Source organism: Myotis myotis, unplaced genomic scaffold (assembly GCF_014108235.1).
Source record: "Myotis myotis isolate mMyoMyo1 unplaced genomic scaffold, mMyoMyo1.p scaffold_m19_p_15, whole genome shotgun sequence".
Taxonomy (NCBI): Eukaryota; Metazoa; Chordata; class Mammalia; order Chiroptera; family Vespertilionidae; genus Myotis; species Myotis myotis.
Window position 1 is genome coordinate 33,858,132 of NW_023416319.1, and position 12,592 is coordinate 33,870,723.

General features: G+C 40.4%; 1 pseudogene; it reads left to right on the top strand.

Annotated features, from left to right (window-relative positions):
* Window positions 1–721: 721 nt before the first annotated feature.
* LOC118670322 lies at window positions 722–1,305 on the top strand (annotated as a pseudogene).
* Window positions 1,306–12,592: the final 11,287 nt, after the last annotated feature.

Here is a 12,592-nt window from a genome sequence, read left to right on the forward strand (position 1 = left end):
TCCAACAATGACCTCCATGAACAAGGTACCTATAAATATTTTCAAATGGTGTTGCAGAGATATTTGTTTCATGCCACATATATGATAACGTTCAAGAAGTTGAAATATTTTCCAAGTCCACAGATGCCAAATGCTGATGAGCAGAATAAGAGAACTGAGTATGAGGAATTTAAATTATTTTTATATACAATGTGCAATTCACTTAAAAAATAATAAGCCTTAAGACAATCATAGTGATACAGTTGTAATTAGCTGGTTATTAATAATAGGAAAGGTGCAAAAGCGAGACCAAACATTGTAAGCATGGCCATCTGGGCAGCTTCACCAGGAAGCTGCAACTTTACACTCCCCAGGGAACTCCTGGTCCATTCCCTGCAGATCACTGGGAGAAGGGACCGGACAACAGGAAAGATGGGCACACGGGCAGGAAATCCGGGTGATGTAGGGAAGGTGCTTGCTGCCAGTCAAACCTGGGAACAGAGATCACTGACTAGAGGAGGTGGAGTCAGCAGCTGGAGGGAGAGGGGAACAGATCTACTATTTACTGGGCAGCGTTTCTGTTTTGCAATATGAAAAGAGGTCTGAACATGAATGTTGATGATATTTGTACAAGAATGTAAAACTACTTATTGCCTTGGAACTATACAGCTGAAAATAGTTCAGATGAGGTGGGAGAAAAGCTCTCCCTTCCCGCCTGGCCGCAAACATCAGGTAAACCAAGATGGGCGCTTGCAAGTACATCCAGGAGCTATGGATGAAGAAGCAGTCGGACGTAATGCGCTTCCTTCTCGGGCTGCGCCGCTGGCAGTACCGCCAGCTGTCTGTGCTCCACATCTGCTCTGTCAAAGCGAGCAGGCTGGGATGCTAAGCCAAGCAAGTCTATGTCATTTATCAGAATCGTGTGCACCACGGTGGCCGCATATGCTGTTCATAAGGGTGCGACCTAAGGCAAGCCTGTCCATCATGGAGTTAACCACTAAAGTTTGCTTGAAGTCTTCAGTCTGTTGCCGAGAAGCAAGCTGGATGCCACTGTGGGGTTCTGAGAGTCCTGACTTCTTAACTGGGTTGGTCAAGATTCCACATACAAATTCTTTGAGGTTACCCACATTGATCCATTCCATAAGGCTATTAGGAGAAATCCTGACACCCAGTGGACCACGAAACCAGTCCACAAGCACAGGGAGATGTGAGGGCCCACATCTGTAGGCTCGTGGGAAGGGCCACAGGTCCCACCACACTATTGGTGGTTCTCTATGTGCAGCTTGGAGAAGGTGCAATGCTCTGCAGCTCCAGCATTACCACTAATATAAGCAATGTTTGTAAAATTATTACCTAAGACACAATTTAGGACAGTCATGTCTGCTTAAAAGTGTTCTTTGATTTGTTAAAACTAGTCTGCAGATTGTTTCATGAATGCATTGTCACATGATGAAGGTTAAAATGCAATAATGTTTGAAGACTATAAAAAAATAGTTAAGGTGATAAAATTTGTGTATTTCATCACAATTTTTTTAATGCATCACAATTTATTATAAATTTATAAAACCTATGAGAGGAAAAAGAAATGTGTGTGTATAACCTATTTAAAAATTACACTGGAAAAAAATGTAGGATGTCTTGACGATTATCCCTATAAGACTATTGCTCACATTCACTGCATATGATGTGATTTCTTGAGGAGTGGAAAGGGTAGAATTTCCTCCAGAGTGACTTAAAAGTGTACATAGCCCACAGCCATAAGATATAACCCAAGAATATCCAGGTATAGATATCCTTATCTAAGGCAATTTTGTTAATAGCTGGGGCAATTTTGAATGACTATAATGCTTAGAAGCTATAATTTTGGAGTTACTACCAATTTAGGGCTGTCAGATAAAACACAGTGCACCATGTTAAACTTAAGTCTCAGATAAACAATGAATAAATTTTTAATGAAAATATGTCCCAAATATCACCTGGGACATAGTTATACTGAAAAACAAACACAAACAAATAAAAAGTATTATTTAACTGAATTTAACTGGGCAATCTGTATTTTTATTTGCTAAATCTGGCAAACCTCCCCCAATTTCTTCTTAATTTTACAAAAATTTGAAAAAGAAAAAAATAGAAAAAAGTTAAATCATCTATACTGCAAATGAAAGTGACAGATGTGTTTTTAACACAAGAGTTACACTCAGGAAATCAAAGGCAGGAAGGTGAGGGTGCAATAACACTACTCACACTAAGATGCAGAGATATAAAATGCCATATTATTTTAGCAATAAAACAAGTTCGCTTTTGCATATTGTTTAAGAAGGCATATTCTTCACACATGTTATTAGCTGTGGACTGAATTTCTGAGTATAAAAATCAAAGTCCACTTTCAAAATTTTTTAAATGTACATCTGACTATTTATTTTTCCTTTGATAAGTTATTAAGCTCTTTCAAGACCTCATGTCATTACCTATGCGCTTTGAAGATACTTTTAGGACATGCATCCCTCCTCTCCTCACAACCAAAAAAAAAAAATCCAAAAAATGCTGCAGCACCATTTGTTATATGTCCCTGCAGAATTGCAGTGGGGTTCAGATCTGGTCACAGCCATGGAAACAGGACACACATCGTGTGGTTACCATTATGGATGAGGGGAGGGAAGACCACCCCACCAAGGATGAGCCAGATGTCAGAGATAAAAAGGAATTCCATTTCCTACTAAGAGGATGTAGAAAGGCCCCCTCCTGAGCATTTATAGTCAAACAAGAATGTTCTTAACCACACATTTAAAATAAATGTTACAGATACGGTTGAATTCCATAACACATTAGCATGTTCAAAGCAAATTTTTGCTGCAAAGAATGATTCTTATCATTTTTTGAGTTTTAAAAAGGAAACCAAAGCAGCAATATGAAAAAAAAAGTCATAAAAATGAAAGCCTTCGATCTGTAAAGACACCTCTAAGTTTTAGATACAGGAAAGTGGACCTTCTCCTGGAAACACCTTTTATGTATATTTTTATGCTTTACAACCCTGTCATTTTTCTGTTTCCTATTACAATCTAACGTCTTACTCAAGCTGCCTCTATTTTTTCCACTCCAATTCACGTTCCCATCACGACTCCCTCCCTTTTCCCTTCCCTCCTTTCCAGTGAGTACATGGGTAGACGGGACATCACCAAGGCCTCAGAGAGTGAGTTCAAACCTATAGATTTGTCCGCTACGTAACATAGTCAACCACAGGTCCAGTGTTACCCCCATTAATCTGAATGTTTTCTTCTATTCTGGAATGGCCCTGAATCTCCCTCCTTCCTGATAGGGGAGTGCTTCTCAGTGTTAAGCTTGTGACAGAATCACCTAGAGGGCTTGTTAAAGCCAGACTGCTGGGAACCACCTCCCAGTTTGAATACAATAGGTTTGGGTTAGTGAATAAAACTGCATTTCTAATGAATTCCCCGGTGGCACTGATGATGCTCTAGGGATCACACTTTGAAGACCCCTGCACTAGGGAATATGTGCCATCCTGCTCCGTGGCCTGTAATAAAACCCTACTTCACTTTGTAAAAGAGGAAGAAGGAAGCTCGGGGAACATAAATTCTCACTCTTCTTCCCAGCATGATGGACTGTCCCCAGAAGCCAGAAATAACTCATCAGATGAAGGGTTTAACGTAAAGTCTGGCCTGCCTCCTCGCCCAATTACTCATAACAAAATTAAGATCCTGAGTAGACAAGGTGTCCCTGAAATGTAAGAATTACTTAGGAAGCAACTATTCATAGGACTGGGGACCACTGCAGGGAGGCATTGATTATAGTACTTAAGGGACACAGCAACCCACAGAGGCCGACCACTCACAGATATAAATAAGTACGAGCTTCCCAACATAAAGAGCTGGCGGACTGTTTTTACATCATTGACATCAGGGGGTGGGCACTTCTGGCTTCCAGGTGCCAGACATTTTTTAATTACAGGGATATTACTCACTCCTGCTGCAGAGAAGACATGTGAGGAGAACACTGAGGAACTTCGGCTGTAAACCATGGCTTCAAAGCAGAGGCACATCCGCCAGGCTCAGCTCATTCCCATCAGGAAAGTTTGGGCCAAGATTCTCTAAAAACTCTTCAAACACCAGAAATGATGTTGCTATATCTTTGGGGGGGAGGGAGGGTCAACAATGTTTTTGCTTATGATTTCCTGGTTTCAAGGTGCCTAACGGATCAGATTTGTGTTGTTGCCACATGCATGTCAAACAAACAGGCTTTTCTCCTTCCAGGTCCTGGTAGAATCTGTTGTACTTGTGAGCTTCGAGCAGAGAAAGACACTTTTCTAGAACGGTTTCCTCACCATCATGTCCACTCCTGACAAATGTTCAGTAAGTTGACAAACTGTTCTTTTGTCCCCAGAACTATCCTGCAGCCACACACTGGCAGGCAGCAGCTTAAACTCAATGCATGGGCTCCATCCCGCCTCCTCCAAGTATCCACTGAGGATTTTGGTTTTTCTGAGCTGCACTTCGTCTTTCAGAGACTCGCAGCCTATACACGGCAGGTGGGTGCTCCTGGTCCCCACTCCACTCCTGCATCCATCCCCACCGCTCCACTGAAACGTTTGTACAAAGGGTACAGCGACCTCCAGATTTCCAAGGCTACTGGACATCTTCCTGGCCGTCCTTTATTCAGCCTCTCAGCAACCTTGAGCCATTAGAGCATGTCATCCTGAAGCCCTGCCTTTCCAGGTTTCCAAAATACGGCACCCCTTGGTTTTCCCGGGCCTCTCCGCACTTTCTTCTGTTGGCATCTTCTTCCCTAAAAAACTCTAAATGTTAGTGCCCCTTGGGAGCCCCTTCCCTCTCTAAACCTTCCCTGGGTGATTGTAAACATCCCTAGAACTACAAACCCAATTAATAGACTCTAACCTCCTTTCTGAACTCTTGAAATATATATGGAACTGCTTACTCGAAACCTTCTATAGATATCGCAACCCTAACATACCTAGAACTAACCTCCTAATTTTCCCTATAAGCTCATTCCCTCACTGGTCTTCCTCATCTCCATAAATTGCACCATCATCCTCAGAGTTACTCAACTAGAAAACCTGGGGTTCATTCTTGAATTCTCCTCTTCCTTCACACTTCCCTTGTTACCAAGACCTGTAGACCTGAACTCTGACATCTAGCCTAGATCTATCCACTCTACCACTACTGCCATCCACCAAGTCCAAATCCATTATCTAGTCCTTGAACTCCTCAACAGACTCCTTACTGGACTCCCTGCTTCCACTGTTTCCCTCTCAGAAGCAATTTTCCACCAGGGCCAGAGTATTCTTTTTTATTCTTTATTGATTAAGGTATTACATATGTGTCCTTATCCCCCTCTAACCCCCCACCGCCACCTCCCCCCGCCCCGCTCATGCCCTCACCCCCCTGGTGTCTGTGTCCATTGGTTAGGCTTAAATGCATGCATACAAGTTCTTTGGTTGATCTCTTCCCCTTCCCCCCACCCTCCCCTACCTTCCCTCTGAGGTTTGACGATCTGATCAATGCTTCTCTGTCTCTGGATCTGTTTTTGTTCATCAGTTTATGTTGTTCATTATATTCCACAAATGAGTGAGATCATGTGATATTTATCTTTCTCTGACGGGCATATTTCACTTAGCATAATGCTTTCCAGGTCCATCTATGCTGTTGCAAATGGTAGGAGTTTCTTTCTTTTTACAGCAGCATAGTATTCCATTGTGTATATGTACCACCATTTTTTAATCCACTCATCTGCTGATGGGCACTTAGGCTGTTTCCAAATATTAGCTATTGTAAATTGTGCTGGTATGAACATAGGGGTGCATATATCCTTTCTGATTGGTGTTTCTAGTTTCTTGGGATATATTCATAGAAGTGCGATTACTGGGTCAAATGGGAGTTCCCATTTTAGTTTTTTGAGGAAACTCCATACTGTTTTCCACAGTGGCTGCACCAGTCTGCATTCCCACCAGCAGTGCAAGATGATTCCTTTTTCTCTGCATCCTCGCCAGCACTTGTCATTTGTTGATTTGTTGATGATAGCCATTCTGACAGTTGTGAGATGGTACCTTATTGTCTATTTGATTTGCATCTCTCAGATGATTAGTGACTTTGAGCAGAACCAACATCATTAAAATGTCCATACTACCCAAAGCAATCTATAGATTCAATGCAATCCTCATTAAAATACCAACAGCATATTTCACAGACCTAGAACGAACTCTTCAAAAAATCACCTGGAATAAAAAAAGACTCCGAGTAGCTACATCGATCCCAAGAAAGAAGAACAATGTAGGAGGGATCTCAATACCAGATAGCAAGCTGTATTACAAAGCCACTGTTCTCAAAACTGCCTAGTACTGGCACAAGAACAGACAGCTAGACCAATGGAATGGAATAGAGAACCCAGAAATCAACCCAAACTACTATGCTCAATTAATATTTGACAAAGAAGGCAAGAGCATACAATGGAGTCAAGACAGTCTCTTCAATAAATGGTGTTGGGAAATTTGGACAGATACATGCAAAAAAATGAAACTAGACTACCAACTTACACCATACACAAAAATAAACTCAAAATGGGTAAAGGACTTAAACGTAAGATGGGAAATCGTAACAATCTTAGAGGAATCCACGGGCAGCAAAATCTCAGACATATGCGGAAACAGTATCTTCACCGATACAGCTCCTAGGGCAATGGAAATAAAGAGAAAATAAACAAATGGGACTTCATCAAAATAAAAAGCTTCTGCACAGCAAGAGAAACCATCAACAAAACAACAAGAAAGCCCACTGCATGGGAGAACATATTTGCCAATGTTATCACCGATAAGGGTTTAATCTCCAACATTTACAGGCAATTCATACAACTTAACAAAAAGAAGATAAACAACCCAATCAAAAAATGGGCAACAGACCTAAATAGATATTTTTCGAAAGAGGACATAAAAAAGGCCAAGAGACATATGAAAACATGCTCAGAGTATTCTTTTATAAAGCATCGTGTTGTTCCCTGGTTTTAAATACTTTGGTGGCTTTCCATTTGTCACACAGGTTGTTGGCTGTCTGACTCAAAATCCATTTTTCCTTCCACCAAGTAAGGGACATGATATTTAGTTGGATGTTCTTCACCCAAAATAAAAGTTTACACTCTTTCTTGAAGTCTATAAGACTCAGTTCCGGACAATGGAGTCTATGTGGAGTGTTGTGTGGGACTTCTAGGATGGCTATTTAAGAAACTGAGTAGCTGGGATGAGGTCTCTATTTTGTCCTTGACTTTCCTTCTTCTTCTTTTCTAGAGCAAGGATATAATGCTAGAGCTGTAGCAGCCATATGAGACCATGATGCAACCTTCAGGAATGAATCAATAGAAGCTTGGATCTTACATCACCCTGGCTTTTACTGAGGACTGCCTATCTAAACACTTGGAAGAGCTCATGTGATTGGATGGTAAAATAACTTGAAATTTTTAAAACTTGTGCTGCAAGCATGTTTCACTCTAAAAAAAAATTAATAGACATAGAAGAAAAAGGCACTTATGAGAGACTATAAGGTCACAATCCTCCTCCTCCACAAGCTGAAAAATCACAAGAACAGGAAATAACTCACAGGATCAGGGGTCTGACTAATTTTGATGTCTGCTCAGAAAACTTTAAAAATGTTGACTTCTCTCACAAGTGTTCAATGTGAAAATAAAAATTTTGAAGACAAAAGCATGTAATAAACTCTAACCTTCTTCAGATTGTTACTCTCTTGGTTCCCTTTCCTTCTGTATTATTCAGGTTACCCTTCTCTCACTTCTCCCATGTGGCTACAAAGGTGGAATGAGGACTTCTCAGAAGAGTATTAGAGAATTCGAAGGCTGAGTTGGAATCAAGATGACTGACGGGACTTGGTATAAGTCACACTGCTGAGACTGTCTACTCTGGGCACACAGTGTCTTCACTGCTTACGCATGGGCAAATTCTATTCACCTAGTAGAAAATAGCATAGGGGTCTGGGCCAAAGTGGTACATAGCCATAAATACTGTTTGGTGACCAGGAGAGTCTTCCTCAATGGTGGGTCCCAAAGTCCAAGTCCATGGACCTATTCTCACAATATGAGAATTCTTGTAAAAATTTTATAATTTTGTTTTTATTCCAGTTATAATTGTTGTTTATCAAGGTAAAATTTACATACAGTGAATTATAATTTGATGAGTTTTGATAAATGTGTGCACCCATGAAAATAATACCCAAATCGAGATATAAGAAGTTTCTACCATCCCAGAAATGTCTTTTTGCCCGTTTCAAATCACCATACCAATTATAATCTTTTAAAAATTAATACAAAGACCTTCTGAATCATCTGAATAACTGTCTCGTAGCTGAATACTATGCGCATTTTATGTTCACAATCAAGTTGACATCAGAGAGTACTACTTCAACTATTTTTGAGCTAATTTTTTAAAAAAGCATAAACCATACCTTTAAGTCCTAGTAGCATGGGCATGTTGAATTCAAAAGAACCTACGCCATAATGGCTGGTTTCCAGTTCCACATTTCTGTTGGAATAGGCAATTCAGCAGCAACATATCCTTATCATTGTTTATGTCATTTTGTTTGTGTGGGATGTGTAGAACAGGTCTGGGTTTGACAGTTGCATAAGAGTCATAAGAAGAAAGTGTTCAAGTCAAGTTTTGTGCTTTTTGCATATTTAAGTAATATCACATTTCAAAAAAAATAAGTCAACACTGACAGGCCACAATAATTATTTTTTCTTTTAAAATGAGTCATTACATTGCTTGAGTTTGAAAAACACTGCTTTAGTCTACAGATAGCATGACCCATTTTCTTCCACCTGTGTTCCCTAACTTCTTAAGCCTAATTCAACCCAATGTACCCAAAAACAATTCAGCCCACACAATTTGTCCTTCTCTAAATTTGTACAGCAGACAATATAAATTTTTTTTTCCCCTGATAATTAAATTCCTGGCTTCTTCTCAGCACGGAAATTCTATAACATGCACAAATTTGATAATTAATATTTTTCAAATGAATGCAAAGTAGTCTGTAGAAATGGGGAAATAACATATACTAAATAACATAGTCTACATTTGGGTACTTAATTTCTGAAGTTAGACAGCAGTTCTTAAGCCAGATTGGATAAAATGTCTAGAAATGTATATTAAATTTTGTTTATAAATATGTATTTTTCTCAAGAAAGGGTCCATAGCTTTCTTTAGATGTCAAATGAAACTCCAGTCCCCAAAAAATGGTAAGAAATCATAAGGATATGAAAACTCAATTAGCTATCACATTTCTCTATACATTTGTGGTCAACACGCCCATGAACATAGCCAACAAAAAAGTTGAAACATTGAGATAATGGGGTGGGGGGGGGGAGTTGGTAAGACAGAGTCCATATTTGAAACAGTAATATAAAAGTTAAGTTGCACCATTTATATATCTAAACATAGGTGCAACTAAAAATCAAAATATTTCTTTTTTTTTTTTTTTACTTCATCTGTACACTGGAAATTAAAAAAATAATGACTACCACAGAAAGTAAGGATTAGTTAGCCCTATCCGGTTTGGCTCAGTGAATAGAGCGTCAACCTGTGAATTGAAGGGTCCCAGGTTCAATTCCAGTTAAGGGCACATTCCTGGGTTGCAGGCTCGGTCCCCAGTGGGGAGTGTGCAGGAGGCAGCCAATCAATGATTCTCTCTCATCATTGATGTTTCTATCTCTCTCTTCCTCTCTGAAATCAATAAAAATATATGTATTTTAAAAAGTAAGGATTATTTAATTTTGATAAAGAATATCATAAAAGAGCCAATAAAATAAGTGAAAATGCTATAGCAAAGCAAAATAGTGGGTGTTCAATTTTTTTTTTATTTAATTAAATCTTTATTGTTCAGATTATTACATTTGTTCCTCTTTCCCCCCCCCCCATAACTCCCCTCCTCCCAGTTCCCGCCCCACCATCCGCCCTCACTCCCCACCCACTGTCCTCATCCATAGGTGCACAATTTTTGTCCAGTCTCTTCCCGCATCTCCCACACCCCTTTCCCCCCCAAGAATGGTCAGTCCATTCCCTTTCTATGTCCCTGATTCTATTATAATCAACAGTTCATTCTGTTCATCAGATTATTTATTCACTTGATTCTTAGATTCACTTGTTGATAGATGCATATTTGTTGTTCATAATTTGTATCTTTACCTTTTTCTTCCTCTTCCTCTTCTTAAAGGATACCTTTCAGCATTTCATATAATCCTGGTTTGGTGGTGATGAACTCCTTTAGCTTTTCCTTATCTGTGAAGCTCTTTATCTGACCTTCAATTCTGAATGATAGCTTTGCTGGATAAAGTAATCTTGGTTGTAGGTTCTTGGTATTCATCACTTTGAATATTTCTTGCCACTCCCTTCTGGCCTGCAAAGTTTCTGTTGAGAAATCAGCTGACAGTCGTATGGGTATTCCCTTGTAGGTAACTGAGTTTCTTTCTCTTGCTGTTTTTAAGATTCTCTCTTTATCTTTTGCTCTTGGCATTTTAATGATGATGTGTCTTGGTGTGGTCCTCTTTGGATTCCTTTTGTTTGGGGTTCTCCGCGCTTCTTGGACCTGTAAGTCCATTTCTTTCACCAGGTGGGGGAAGTTTTCTGTCATTATTTCTTCAAGTAGGTTTTCAATATCTTGCTCTCTCTCATCTTCTGGCACCCCTATAATTCTGATGTTGGTACGCTTGAAGCTGTCCCAGAGGCTCCTTACACTATCCTCGCATTTTTGGATTCTTTTTTCATTTTGCTTTTCCGGTTGGGTGTTTTTTGCTTCCTCGCATTTCAAATCGTTGACTTGATTCTTGCGCTCCTCTGGTCTGCTGTCGGGAGTCTGTATAATATTCGTTATTTCAGTCCGTGTACGCTTAATTTCTAGTTGGTTCCCCAATATAACATCGAGGGTCTCATTAGTTTTCTTGTAGATCTCATTAAGTTTATCGGCGGCTTCTAAACAGTTCTTGAGAGACCTTAAAAGTGTGGTTCTGAACTCTATATCTTCCATTGACAATTTTGTCCTGTTTCTTTGTCTCCGCATTTTGTTATGCTTCCTTGGTGCACCCCCTAGTGGTCTTTGTGCGCAGTCTTATAGTTAAACCTTGATTGTTGTAGCTAATACCAGGGAGGGTTTGACCTCCAGGCCAAGTGGCTATGAGAATCAGCTGTGTCAGCAGTGAGAGAACTTCTGTCCTCTAGGGAGGTGCTAATCTGGCGTTTGCCTGAGGCTATCCGGCAAATGCCTGTGTGCAGGGCTTGGGCGGGGCGGGTTGCACAGGATCAACAGGGTGGGCCGGAGAGAGCAGGCGGCTCTCAGTCCTGTCCCCAGGGGCTCTGCCTCTCTGAGTCCCAGCACCCGCTGCAAACCTCGGAGAGAAAGCTGCACTCGCTCTGACCGAAGCCAGACAGTCCTGCTTCTCCCGTTTGAGTCTGGGTCCCTAAAGACTCGCCCATATCTGGAGCTCAGAGTCTGCGACTCCCTCCCGATTGAAAACGCCAACCGTGCCCTCCGCCGCCAGCCCGCTCCGCGCACTCCGCACCTCAGAATTTGACTTCAGCACTGCGCCTCCTCTGAGTGTCCGTATGCATTTCTCTTTCCTCCTAGTTGTAGGACTTCCACTCAGCCAGCCTTCCTGTGGTTCTGGGTGATGTCCGTTCCGTTTTTTAGTTTCACTTTTGAAGTAGTTGTTCAAGGCAGCAAACTCCGGCGTTAACCTATGCCGCCATCTTGGTTCTCCGGGTGTTCAATTTTTTGTTGTTGTTGTTAATCCTCATCCAAGGATATTTACCCATTAATTTTTAGAGAGAGTGGAAGAGAAGGGAAGAGACAGAGAGAGAAAAACATTGATGTGAGAGGGACACGACAATTGGTTGCCTCCTGCACGCACCCCTGACCGGAGCCAGGGATCAAGCTTGCAACGGAGGTATGTGCCCTTGACCAGAATCAAACCCAGGACCCTTCAGTCCAAGGGCCAATTCTCTATCCACTGAGCCAAACTGGCTAGGACTGCTGTTCAATTTTAAAATAAAACTTTTTTAAAAAAATTAAACTAACAGCAGACAATTCTTACAAGCAATTTAAAAATATTTTATCCTTTATCAATAAAACGGAATGAAAATAATAGAAATCAGCTTAAACGCAGGTGTGTTCAAAGCTTATTAAATTTTAAAATATGGATTAGACCATCACTGTCACATACAAGCTTATTAGTTTACATTTTCTTCCAATCATTACAGGTATACATGCTAACAGAGTTATAAATTCACTTCTATAACACTTATTTTCCATAACCTATGCTCATGACACATAGCAACAAGTCATCGTTATTTGTTGTAGAATCCATCTCTGTATTTCTACCGTAAAAATAATGCTCGTCAGTTATAAAACACTAAGATAAATTCCAAATTTCAAGCTACAACATATATTATAGAATCATTAATGAGGATGTTTCTGTCAGTGTCGTGTTGAAAAAGGAATAACTAGAGAGAGTACAAAATGTTGAGAACTAAAAGTGACTAATACAAGCCCTGTAATTCTTTATCCATTCAAAGTGTCTGCAGATTAAGTGT